Source organism: Carcharhinus amblyrhynchos, chromosome 3 (assembly GCF_965287045.1).
Source record: "Carcharhinus amblyrhynchos chromosome 3, sCarAmb.v2.hapA, whole genome shotgun sequence".
NCBI classification, from domain to species: domain Eukaryota; kingdom Metazoa; phylum Chordata; class Chondrichthyes; order Carcharhiniformes; family Carcharhinidae; genus Carcharhinus; species Carcharhinus amblyrhynchos.
The window spans coordinates 20,375,658-20,383,559 of record NC_137326.1 but is presented as its reverse complement, the minus strand read 5'-3'; positions in this window follow the sequence as shown (position 1 = coordinate 20,383,559).

Here is a 7,902-nt window from a genome sequence, read left to right as displayed (position 1 = left end):
TGACCTATAAATTTCTCTGTAATTTTGACACTTCCTGGGTGGGATTTTACAGCCTTGCTCAAGCAAGACTGGAAAATCCTGTCTGAGGTCAATGAGTGTTTCCATCATCCACCCTTTGCCCACTCTGATTCCGTGGCGGGTGGGGTGGTAGAATTCTGGTGCCTATTTCTGTCATACTTTCTCCAGCACTACATCCCCTGGGGTGGCAGTATATAATAGAATTGTACTGATCAAATAATCTCGAAACCCAGGGTAATATACTTTAGCGACCTGGGTTCAAATCTCACCAATTGAATTGAATTCAATTTTTAAAAATCTGGAATTAAGAGATAATGATGACCATGAAATCATTGACAATTTTGTGAAAACCCACCTGGCTCAGTAATATCCCTTCAGGACGGAAACCTTCCAAGGAAATCCTTAGCTGATCTGGCCTACGGGTGACTCCAGATCCACAGTGATGTGGTTGATTCTTTAAATGCCCTCTTTTCAAGAGCAATTAGGAATGAACAATAAGTGCTGGCCCATTCAGTGACGCCTACACCCTGTAAATGAGTTTTTTAAAACTCCTCCAATTTTAGCTTCTTACAACTCTCGCATTCTAATCGCTTCACCAATATGGCCTTTGTCATCCTGAACCCTCAATCCTGAAATTCCACCTTGCCTTCTCCTTTAAAAATGATCTTCTTGACTAATCTGTCTTAATACCTTCTTGTGTGGCTCAGTTTACTTTGATAGCATTCCTGCAAATTGCATTGCAACATAAACTGTGTTACGTAAATGGAAAAACTATTATAACCTAGTTCCTCAAAAGACTTCATGCTCAACATCAAGCCTTGGATCAGATGAACCAGGCAGCTGCCATGACGCATATATCTTGGTCTAATGCGCCCAGAGTGCATTAGCAGGGCAAATCCAAGAAACTTGCAATCATTATGTTGCTGGCCCTTCCTCTGACGTGTACAAATCCACCCAATTGGACTTAATAGTTAATCAGAGGAAGGCTCAAAAAGCGTAAGGAAACCTGGGATGGAGGAGTGTTTAAGATGGATGGAAATAAGCTTCCTTCTATCACTCTGAAAATTGGTGAGGACATTTCTCCACACACAAAAAAGGATGGGATTTCTGGCCATGCTCGCCCCAAATCCGGAAAATCCCATCCACGGTTAACAGACCTTTGTATGATCCATTACGATTCCCATGGCGGGCGGGATGGGAAAATTTCGCCCAAAATGCCCAATAAAGGACATACATTTCACAACGTTTAAAGAAGCATATAGATGAGCACTTGAAACGCCATAGCACACAAGGCTATGACTCTATATGGGTTTACTATTTGTGGAGGTTTTCATTTCCGCTTGAATCGTATTGCAATCGTTTCTTAGCTTAATAACTTGATATGTAGAAAAATATTGGGAATTTTGGATTTAGTTAATGGTGGTACGGTGTGCGTTTTGTTTTAGACTGCATGATTATACGTTCGTTAGTGGTTAAAATTTACAGTGTTCTGGGAACAACATTGAAAGGGCTTTTAGTATCTGCTTTTAGCAATTTGGTCATTCATCTTTCCTTAGATTTTACATACTTCAGCTTTTATAATGTTTAAGGAGATCCTCAATTTGTGAATGAAGATAAAATAAATTGCTGGTACTTTTCTGACTTACAATTCATGATCTTAAGAGCTGTTTGAAATTCTGCAAACTTATAATAAACATCTTTTATTTCTCAACGTTTTTGTGCAGTATGTAGTTTGTCCACATAAGGGTTACACAATATTGTTGCCAAACAAATAAAAAAAACTTGCATCTATATACTTGCTTCAGGGTGTTCCAAAGAATTTCACAACCAGCAAAATCCTTGATGTGGCAACCATGTTGTGCACAGCACAAGGCTCTGCGAACAGCAGTGAGATAAATGACCATATAATTTCAGTAAAGTTGGTTGAATATTGGTTATTAACAAAGGAGAGGACTTCCCTCCATTTCTTCAAAATAGTGTCTTGGGATCTTGGGCTGCACGGTGGCACAGTGGTTAGCACTGCTGCCTCACAGCCCCAGGGACCTGGGTTTGATTCCAGCCCTGGGTGACTGCCTGCGGGGAGTTTGTACATTCTCCCCCATGTCTGTGTGGGCCTCCTCCAGGTTCTCCATTTTCCTCCCACAGTCCATAGACTTGCAGGTTAGGTGGATTGCCACGTTAAATTGTCTTTTAGTGTCCAAGATGTGCAAGTTAGATGAATTGGCCATGATCAGGGTGGGGGATTGCATCGAGGTAGGATGCTCTTTTGGAGAGTCAGTGCAGACTCAGTAGGTCGAATGGCCTCTTCTGTACCAAAGGGATTCTATGATTCTATCTCATGGGGCTTTAGTTTAACATCTCAGCCTAAAGACAGCACTTGCATCAGTGCAGGGCTCCTATGGACTGCACTGGAGCAGCAGCTTTGCACACCTCACTAAAGTTGGCCTCGAATCCATGATTTACAGAATGAAAGGTGAAATGCTAGCAATGAGCCATGGCTAACACCCAGGTACACGCTGGAGATGGTGACAGCCGGGAGATACTGGGGACAGATGCTGGGGAATTTCGAAGAACATTGGTGGCTTCTGGACTTCTAACCCACCTACTCCTTTAGATGTTTGCGGCAGAACAATGTCATAGGACTTGCGAGAGACTGGCTAAGCTTGTAGCCTACACCACTGGATTAGTGCAGAATAAGTGCAGAGATCACTGTCTCTTCAGTGTCTTTACCTTAATATCTTCACATGAAATAATTTATGTCATGTGCTTGGCACCTCTTCACTGTAAAACGTGGGGTGTTCAGCTGTTTATCCCCGAGAGTCTTTTCAGGTCTCTGAGGCTCCAAGGGCTATTCCAATTATGCTGTGCTCAGTCAGGGAGTGTCACATTTCAGTGATGGATTAGGAGTTGGATCAAACCAGCTGGTATAAAGAGGAGTCACGGTGTTAAGTAGGTTGAAAGAATTGATTTTTTAAATCAAATTCACTTGTATTTATTTAAGGTAAATACCTCCTGATCACCTGGAAATTTGCATACATTTCTTTGTAAGCTTCCAGATGAAGATATCTGTCTCCAGAAGGAAATTGACTCTTGTCTTGGACAGTGAAGAAATTTATGAATGTTGTAAGCTGGTGGAAGGGGACCCAGGTTGTTTGAAATGACTTTTCTTTAGTTAGCCAATTTTCAATGATCAAAACCATTTATCCATCAAAGAACCCAGGGTAGCACAGTGGTTAGCACTGCTGCCTCACAGCGCCAGGGACCTGTGTTCAATTCTGGCCTCGGGTCACTGTCTGTGTGGAATTTGCACGTTCTCCCCATGTCTGCGGGGGTTTCCTTTGGGTGCTCCGGTTTCCTCCCACAGTCCAAAGATGTGCGGGTTACATTGATTGGTCATGCTAAATTGATCCTAGTATCGGGTGGATTAGCTGGTAAATGTATGGGTTTACGGGAATAGGGCCTGGGTGGGATTGTGGGCAGTTTGGACTCAATGGGCCGAACGGTCTCCTCCTGCATTGTAGGGATTCTATGAATAAAGAAAATTACAGCACGGGAACAGACCCTTTGGAAATCCAAGCTTGCATTGACCATGCTGCTGAACTGAACTAAAATCCCCTATCTTTTCGGGGACCATATCCCATTCCATTCTATTCATGTATTCGTCAAAGCGTCCCTTAAAAGTCATTATCTGATCTCCTTCCACTATTTCTTCTGGCAGCGAGTTCCATGTTACTTTTGTCCTGACACGTTCTGCTGCACTTCCTTTCCTTGCTGTGTACACTTTTTATTCTGTAAGGTTTCTTTCTCCATACCATCATTATCTTTAGATTCCAGAAATAGCAATTCTTTCATCATAGTAACATCTCTACATCACTAGGTGTGTGGATGACATTAAGGTATGAATCGGTTTTGCTCTAACAAATGGTGGTTTAGGGTCTATTTTTCTGAATTACCTACTCCTATTCCTTGCTCCTATGTTCCTTATTCCTCTGTCATGAAGTATCCAACATGCTATAATGATCGTGAAAATAATGGCTAGGCTTTACCAGACATATTCCGAATTCTGAGTGTGCCTATGAGACATTATGGTTATGTGGGCCTTACTGTAATTGTTCTTCCCACTTGTCTGTGGAAACCTTACATGAGTCATCAACCATAAGTTGAAGAAATAGTGTTGGTCACTGATTAACTAACCTGTTATATATAGCCTTGGGCCTGGAATGGCGGATTGTTGCATCATGAAATGTTAATGGTGGATTCTTTGGGAAATTGGGATTGGGATGTAAGATCCCGTGGTTAGCAGAATACCCATTTTGTTCAGCAAATGCAGGATGGTAGTGTGCCAGGGTCTTAAAATCACTCATAAGTGTTAGGAACAAACTGTTTATCAACCTCCTACTTACTCTATTCCACGAGAGCACCCTTCAACTAATCACAAGTTACTTGATGGTGGAGTAGAGGGAATAGACTTTATTGATATCCAGACTAGGTGATTGGCCTAACTGTACATGGAGAGTAGCTATTGGCTTCAAGTTCAATCAGTCAAGCTCTCTGTAAAACCATGTTCTTTAGTTGGCTATTTCAACAGTACTTGCTGCAAAGATCTCACGATACATCTATCTATATATGAATCCCTACAGTGCAGAAGGAGGCTATTTGACCCATCGAGTCTGCACCAACAACAATGTGACCTAGGTCCTATCCCTGTAACCCTGTATTTACTAAGCAAGCACAGGGAGAAGGTATACACAATGGTGGTTCAGGTAATAAATAATAGGCAGGGCGATCTATTAACCAAAGTCTAGAAAGACAATGGTGAATTAAACCTGAAATAAAAACAGAAAATGCTGGAAATACTCAGCAGCTCAGGCAGCAGAAGAGAAAAATATAATTCATGTTTCAGTGACCTTCTTTCAAGGGTGCAGAAACAACAAAGTCAGGAAGATATGTTTGAGAAAGTTCTTTTTGAAGTAAGTAACTATAACTGTTTTGGTAAATAGACCACTTCCGTATATATCTAATTCCAGTTGTTAATGGGAGTTGGGCTCACTGTCCCCAAACACGTTGTGGAAGTGGGCGCCGGGCTTACTGGGTGCCAAAGCGGGCTGTTAAATGCCTGTTTTGCTGCTGCAGCACTCTGTCACAGCTATAAGAAAAAGAAACCTAAACCAGTCTTCTAGCCCTCACTCTTCACATCACCACACTCCCCATGCCACAGCCATGCCAGCTCCTGCCACCTCTTGACCTGCCCATTCACTCTTATGGCCCCTCATACCCTCCATGACAACCAATGGCTCCTCTACGCACTCCAATGGCTCGTTTAGCTTTAATGCAACTTAATGCAAACTCATGCCAACCCATGACCCCACCCACAGCCTTACACCCTCAAAGGCAATTCATTGACACCTCATGAGACTAAATAAAATAGAACTCTAAATGTCTACTAATGATTTCAGAATTTAACAAAAAACCTTCATTCATGAAAACCCAGCACATTTAAATTCCTTAAAGTACTTGCTCCCTTATTTTATAGACAAATCCTTCAAATACTTATTCCATTATGAAAATAAACTTTTCATTGGAGTGTGTAATCCCTTATGAAAACAATTGTATTCATTGCCCCACATCAAAGACTGTATGATCACTTGGGATTGTGAATCAAATCGAAAACGCAGCACTCTACTACCCCATCCCACATTGTGATAATTAACAATGGTAACAGCTCTAACCACTTAAGATGGTATTTTGCTCACCTATGATTACCATTGTGCCCATCTCACAAGCCCTCATTATTTCATGGTTTATACTGTGCCCCACTTTGGAAGTGTTACTCAGGGGCCTGTAACTCCCCAATGTTATTTACTATACTTGGTATATTCACACACATGGACAGTAACCCTGATTTAGACCTCATTATTTTCTCCCTTACTCCAACTTCACCTACAAACTTCTTTGTTACTGTATCAGTGTTTATTGTCCCTCCCAGTATTTTGTAATCATGGTATTCCTCTCTACTATTTCCTCCAGGAGCCCAGTTCAATTCCCAGCTTGGGTCACTGTCTGTGTGGAGTTTGCAAGTTCTCCCCCTGTCTGTGTGCGTTCCCTCCGGGTGCTCCGGTTTCCTCCCACATTCTGAAAGGTGTGCTGGGTAGGTGCATTGGCCCGAACAGGGGCCGGACTGTGGCGACTAGCGGAATTTCACAGTAACTTCATTGCAAGTAAGCCTTACTTGTGACTTTTAAATAAAGTTTACTGTCACTTTACTCTTGGTCACTCTTAATTACCCTCCACAATTCTCTCTGGTAAGATGAAAGATGTTGAAATCCCCTCTCTGTACAAGGCTTCTGACACCTTCATGGTGCAGGAATGAAACCTGTCAAATGTTGGAAATGTCACCAGCTCCTGTCTGGAATGATCCGCTGGTGCAGAAATTGACGGCCACAATAATAGTCATGATCAACAACAATGCTGTCCTTGCCTTCCTCTGCAGCTGCAGGTCCAATCTTAGGAGGTGGGATAGTCTTCTCACCACCCCCCCATTCCCCTTTGGTGAGGAGTAGCCACTTCAAATGTTACTTCTGACTGAGATTCTAGGAAAGGTTTAGCTTTGTTTAATAATTCATTTGCAGATTAGTTATGTGTAATAGTCTTCAATGTATATTTTAAAAAAGTTTTAAGAATTTATTTATTAATCACAAGTAAGGCTCACATTAAAGCTGCAACAAAGTTGTTGTGAAATTCCCCTTGTCACCACAGTCCAGTGCCTGTTCGGGTCAATGCACCGAACCACCACGTCTTTCAGACTTGGGGAGGAAACCGGAGCAAACCCACACAGACACGGGGAGCAAGGGCAATGACCAAGCCGGGAATCAAACTGGGTCCCTGGCGCTGTGAAGCAGCGGTGCTAACCACTGTGCTACCGTGCCACCCACTTAATCAGTTGACTTAAGGTGGAATTTTGCTCAATTGTAATCAGTGTAGGACAAGGGGATCATGTGACTGCCTCTTTGTTTATGGTTACATCCATGCTTGACAAGTAAGGTACACCATGCAATGGGTACATAGCTACAATTTCACAGTTTACTTACAGCGCACATTCTGTAATCAGTCAAGATTAATTACAGAACTGTTACATTTCTTAGCAATTATCAGTTGTATCTGGTAGAAGGCTCTATTGTATGTAGAAAACAGCTGTGAATCTTCAAACATTCAAGCTATGTCTTAAATTAACTCAGCCTTCTAACTTGTAAAAGAGAAATAGTCACTTTCTTGCAAAAAAAGTACCTGTGTATTATTTAGGTTCTGTAAAGTTCTGTGATCAATTTTTATAGCTATATGATTCTCTGGACTCAATATTTATGAATATGCATCAGCTGAATGTATCATACTGTATTTTACAAATGTTTCTTACTTTCTAGAAATTAATTCATAGGATGTAGGCATCACTGCCTAGAGCAGCATTTATTGCCCATCCCTAGTCGCCCTTGAGAAGAAGGTGGTAGTGAGCTGCCCACTTGAAATACTGCAGTTCGCATGCTGTGGGTTGATCCACAAGGCTGGCAGGGAGGGAACAGCCACTGTGCTGTTGGGGATGGATTTCCAGGATTTTGACCCAGTGACAATGAAACGATATATTTCAAGGTCAGGATGGTGAGTGGTTTGGAGGGGAAATTGAAGATGGTGGCATTTCCAGGTATTTACTGCCCTTGTCTTTCTAGATTGTGGGTTTGGAAGGTGCTGTCTGAGGATCCTTGGTGAGTCACTGCAATGAACCTTGTGGATGGTACACAGGGCTGCCACTGTAGGTCGTTGGTGAAGAAATGAATGTTTGTGGAGGGGGTGCCAATTAAGCAGGTGTTTTGTCCTGCATGGTGTCGAGCTTCT